This window comes from Colossoma macropomum, unplaced genomic scaffold (genome assembly GCF_904425465.1).
Source record: "Colossoma macropomum unplaced genomic scaffold, Colossoma_macropomum, whole genome shotgun sequence".
Lineage (NCBI taxonomy): Eukaryota > Metazoa > Chordata > Actinopteri > Characiformes > Serrasalmidae > Colossoma > Colossoma macropomum.
The window spans coordinates 5,034,098-5,040,362 of NW_023494802.1; the positions used below are offsets into that span (position 1 = coordinate 5,034,098).

A 6,265-nucleotide genomic window follows, 5' to 3' on the forward strand; every position below is an offset into this window, starting at 1 on the left:
GGCAAACGGAATTAAATAGGCTTCATGTAGAACAATACAAGATTTATTTATCAAAATTCAAAGAAGAAATTCAGAGGGACGTAGATTTTGTAACCAATTTCACAAAGCTTCCCAAATGTAATATCTTCTGATATTGGTGGTTGTCCAGATCCCTTTGCCCTGCACAGACAGCCTTCCTCTTTGAATTTTTTGTGCGATGTCCAAATCTGCTTTCCAGTTGGTGCATTTTTATTGAATTTTCTCGAAAATGCACGCTGTGCACTCTTGTTTAACTGTGTTCGAGCATATTCTAACACACAAAATGCCTTTTCATTTTTAGTGAACGCCATTTTTCAACCTGAAAAAAAACATTAAAAATTAAACTTGGTTAGTTTTTACACATTTTGTTAAAATTTGAGATCATTTGAGGGAGAATTGGCTGTTATAAGACTACAAAATGATGTCAATTTTTTGGGGACACCCTGTAATTCAAGGCACAGTACATTCCACTTGTCACTGTAAATTGTGCACTTTAATGAGCGCTGGTGACACTGTGTTGTGCAATGTTACCTGGCATCCTCACCTAATCAGGGCTATTGCATAATGTGTGCTATTGCCATCTATTTCTAATGGATGATGTAAACACACAAACACACACACACACACACACACACACACAAGGTGGTAAGACTTTAGCAGTAACCTTTGGCAATGTTTAGTGCCAAGGTTCCCCCACTGCCCTCTCCAACTGTCACTCCACACTTTCTAATGATAGCTAGCGCTCTTGCTAGTACCACTTTCTCTGGGTGCCATCTCTTGCATTTGTATTTCACTAGAGCAAAAGTGTAGCACAGCTTGTTCTCAAACAAGCTCATCATGTGCAACAATCCTGAACGAGCAGTTTGTGTGATCATGTGATCATGTTTACTTTCATCATTCCCAAAGAACCACATGTAACAGCTGAGGTTTTCTTGTTCTGACTGGCTTTACTTCTTGTATTCTTTTCGCACAACAATCTATTATCTGTTGCTGAAAAAACAAAGCCTCGCAGCTAACAACTGCCCCTTTGTGTTCACAGTCGTTCCCATCAGAGAGTTTAACGGGTGCCAGCACCAGCGGCCTGAGCAAACCTATCTTTCAAGTTTGCTTCCTTCAGTGTAGACCTGTGACAGTCACTCTTATGTAGATAACCGTGTAGAGAATAGCTGCAGAAAATGATTAGATCAGGTTGGGCAGGTTTTTCTTTGCTTGTGACTGTCTCATCCTGTAATTTTTGCCCATCCCTACACGGAAGCGGTTGCAGAAGTAAACACAGTAGGATCATGTGAATCGAGTCTTAAACTTTGTCAAATAAAAGGACATAATAAAGGGCAGTTTAGTAAAAGTTGTGGTTGTAGTGTAATTTCAGCTTTATTTGAATGTGAGGGCTGCAACTGTAGGTTCTGTCATAGAAACACTCAGCGTGCTGCAGCTGAGCTTCAGCCTGCACTACTAAGGATGGTTTGAAAAGTCAAGCTAGGAAAACAAGTGAACGGAATAACAAAATTAAAGCTTTAATAATTTATATAGCTGACTTGATCATCAATAACATGCCATCTTCACCTGTAATCAATCTAGTAAGAAAGAACAGAACTGCAAATGTCACACAAACTTTACCGTCTGAGAGTTTGTGTCTGCTTAGCTTAGCTTAGCTTAGCCCTTCACCATCTCCTCGCCTATGTGTTTTGTGAAATTATACAAATTTTCTATTTATATTACCCCATTTCACAATGAGCTGCACTACAATCCCCAGCATGCACTGCAACGTATTTGTGTGTGTGTGTGTATATATATATATATATATATATATATATATATATATATATTGTTTATTTGATTTATTTGTCCACTAGAAGTGCTTATATTTTGCTGTTGGTATTTTGGCATAATTTGAAAAAAACAATGTTACTTAAAAATGTTATTTAAAATTCATATAAAAACATTGACCTTTTTTTGCTCAGTGGACTTTTTAATATGATTTTTTAATATGGCCATTTTAGTGGTTGAGTTTGACATCCATGATCTAGAACAGTCTCATCTATGTTAGGTACAATAAACGTGGAATTCATGTAGGATGTCACATAACCCAATGTTTAAAATTTCACTTATGTTTACATGTAAGAAAACAGCTCTCTTATTGTGGTTTGCCCAAAGTAAATCAATAATTAGTGTCAATTTAGTATCATTGGGAGTTGTAACTGGATTAATTAATTAATTAATTGATTAATTGTAACTGGATTAATCACCAATGTGCACAGGCCTACTAAATTGTCTCCAAATATGATAGAATTTTTCACTCGTATTATGTGTCACATCTGCTAAACTCGTCTATCGTCTAGAATCCTGAGTTCTGCACTTGTAAATACTTCATCAGCTGTACAAACTGAGAGCTGTATTTCTCAATTTCAAACACCACTCGATTGCAGATTAATTTGTCGATATAACTCGGTGTACGTGCACACGTTAGGGTTACACAATATATAACTTGTTAACCATTATTGCAATGTAAGTCTTTGCACTAGTGATACTGCAGTATGCCAATGAGTTGTCTAACCAAGTATATAAGCATATAAGGTGAAAGACTTCCAGTGCTGTGAAAAAGTATTCACCTCCTTCTGATTCCATCTACTCTAGCATATTTTTCACATTTAATTGTTTAAGATAAATTTGGCGACTTGCTATAATTGTTGGAAATCTGAACTCTAAACAGGAAAACCTGTTGCAAAACTCCCCCCAAAAAAGCCCAGTTGGGTTATGCAGAAACATAATCTTGCTGCACAAGAACGTGAGCATCTGAATAGCTCAAAAGAAACAAAGTTAAGGTTTTGGAATGGCCTAGTCAAAGCTCTGCCTTGAACCGCATTGGGGCGCTGTGGTTGGACCTTAAATGAGCAGTTTATGCTTAAAAGCCCTCCAAAATGGATGAATTACAGCAGTTCTGCAATGAACAGTGGGCCAGAATTTCTCCACAGTTTTAGAGGGGCAAATACTTTTTCACATAGATGATGTATTTGTTGAAAAACTTTTTTCCTTCAATAAATGAAACGATGATTTCAGAACTGTTTCATATTAATTCATGTTCTTTCTTGTATGAAGATTTGAAACCGTTTGCTGTGACAAATATGCAAAAACAGAGGGAATCAGGAGGGGAGCAAATACTTTTCACGACACTATAGTAATTAAGCATGACCAAACTTCATGTTATTGTGCGCAATGACAAACCTACTTGCATCTTATAGATCAGGAAATGGTATACTTTATTCATGTGGAAATATGTACACATTCGACTTGAATAAATTCTAAGCATTTTTTTCACACTAAAATCTATTTTCTGTTCATTAACTAATAACCAGATGTGAATTTAATGGTAATGCTGAGAACAGACGTTGACCAACATCTGAGAGCTGACGTGGTTCACAGATTAAAAGGAACTCTATTTTGCTTAGCATCTAATATTGCCATAAACAACTTCTTTGTGATTTAATCACACTACTCTTATTCCTCCTGCTCTCTATCTCTATCTTACCATGAGAACGACCCAGCGTTACCTCCACACCAACTGCTCGTACAACCTCTCTGGCCAACAATAGCCCATCCTCCAAAAATAAACCTGACAACTTTCTGGCACACAGTCGTGCCAAGCACCAGGGCCAGCAGAGCAAACTCGATTGAGCCACATGTAATTTTCTCAATATTGGACTAGACGCTCTTGCAGTAAAGCTCGTCTCCAAACCTCTGACTTATCAGCAAGTGTAATCCGCTGCCAAATCAACTGTGCCATCAGGAAAACCTAGATATCAAAAATGTCCAAGGTGATCTTCACCTAAGTCATCTGCCAATCTCTACAACAGGAGATTTACATTCCTACAAAGTTCAGTTCCAACTCTTACTTAAACAACCCACCTCTAATGTTCAAATGTTGACTTTCTTGATTAGGTGGATCAAGTGTGTTATATTAGGCATGGATCTCAACTCTGCAGGGTGAGTAGATTAATAGCGCACCCCTGATATTTTACATTACTGTTGTAACTGTTTTTCCCTTGCAAGAATTGTAATGTGTGTATTTACCACATGTAGTATGTTCTCCGCACATCTACATGCTTATTTGAAGTTTTCATGGGGGACTTTTCAGCCATGCTAACCTACATTACATCCATGGGCTAACGACGGGCTTGGTGTCCATTGGACACCACCATTGCCCTCTACTTTCAGCTCTGCTGTCATAAGGTTTAGGATTGGTTTAGAAATTTCTAGCTAGTTGTCTTAAGCAAATGTAATGTGGAATCTACTACAAACAGTCAATATGGGCACATACATCTAAGTTTTGGGGGACCTTTCAGCCATGCTAACTTACCTTATGCCCATGGGTTAGCAAAAGGCTTTGTCTGTCGGACAATGTTGACTATCGCACCATCACTACTTACTTATAGGGCTCCACCTTCACAACCCTAATATGTCTACATTACCCACATTTACCCCAAACCTTCTCACTGATGTCCCCAGACGTTCTTGTTACAAGATCATGTCTGGAACCGCTAGACTAAACTAGGTGAAGCTAGCTGATTAGCAGAGGCCTGTGTTTGGCCTGGAGGGTGGAAGATGGTCCAGCTACCAGGCTGTCCAGCAGATGGTCATTAAGATGAAGTGCATCCTCATCTACTCGCCCTAACCCTCTCATCTCCATGGCGGACACATGTGCTTGTGATTGAAAGCTGCATAAATCAGCACAGTTGGCCGCAGCACCCAGCCGTGTGGCTCTCTCACACTCTCTCTGTCTAACTCTCCTAACGCACCGTGACTCAGCACATTCAGCATGAACAACATACATTGAACTGATGTGGTAAATATATGTGCATTATTTAATGATTACATTGTTAAATCACTATTGTCATTAAATTGTCCTTACATTTTTTATATAAAAGTTTGATGTAGTATGTAAACACTGTTAAAGTTTCAAATCATACGGCTCATTCCTCAGTTCTTATATGGAAACTAAACAGCTTATTTTGAATGAATTTTTCTTGTGATTTCACAAAAACTAAAGCAATTGCATACCGACTTATTCACCCACAGCAATTTAGCCCCACCCATTCCTGCTGAGTGTCTCAGACTACTTTTTGAATGAGCCACAAAACAGGGCAATAAATCAGAACAGAGCTCCTTTACATAAATCAACCTTAGCACAGCAATAAAAACAGAGATAAAGAAAGGTTGGAAAATGTACAAAAGAATGGTGACTGTTTTGGAACATAAACCCACACAAATGTCATAATTGCACATCAGGTAAAAAAAAATACGAGAAATATAGGCCCTTCAAGACTTTATTAACCATCCTGTTATTATGAAGTTTACTAGCATGTTTATCCTTGGGACCCCAGCAATCTAAAGCTACAGGAAAGATCAATGTTCTGGTGGGAATTATGATTCCCCTCCCCCATAGTGTGTGAACTTTCAGTGGTTCTTGCACTACTACAGGTGTAGTTATATTAGGTTATGGTCCTAAACCAGACGGAAGTTTTTTGAAGATTATAAAATTGCATGCAGTAGTGACAGTAATATCATCTAAAACAAGTGTGTTTAAAATGTTATATTTCTTATGTTTTATACAGCTAAAACAGCCTGGGGTCAAATTGACCCGAAAGAATGTTGGCGCATACAAAATGTGGACAGCTCATTGAAATCCCCATTAAATTAGAAAAAGTCGTTAAAATTGAAGCAAAAATTAACATCAATCATTTATTTAGAGACGTTAAACATTGAATGGGGTCAAATTGACCCCAAAGATGTAAGAATACTGCATAGAGAGTGAAGCATAAACCCCTAATAAAGCATTCTCTATGAATCTCCAGGTTCCTGGACATGGATTTAGCCCAGTCATGGACTGAATTGCAATATCAATGTTGATTCAGCACTGAAAATCATTTCTAGTTCAGATTTAAGGTTGATCTTAAGTACTATTTGGATGGGATTAGTTTTATATGGGGAGGTGGAGTAATGTAATTTTACCACAGGACGTCTGTAATGTTTATAAATCAGGTTGTACAGTTCATTCTATTGCATAGGATTACTACAATCTGGGGTTATTTTATAGTTCATTTAACTAATAATTAAAACAAACCATAATGATAATTACATTACCCACCTCCCCATGTTAAAACTCTTTCGATTAGTTCTGCAGTCCGGAAATGAGTTACTGGGGATCGTGGCTCACTGATAATTCTCTTTAGTGTGCAATGTTTGTGACTAA

General features: G+C 37.8%; 1 protein-coding gene across 1 annotated transcript in view; it reads left to right on the top strand.

The window, feature by feature from the left end:
- The window catches only part of LOC118823097 (cilia- and flagella-associated protein 100-like), a 93,553-nt gene that overhangs the window by 40,900 nt on the left and 46,388 nt on the right, over nt 1-6,265 (top strand). The window lies entirely within an intron of this gene.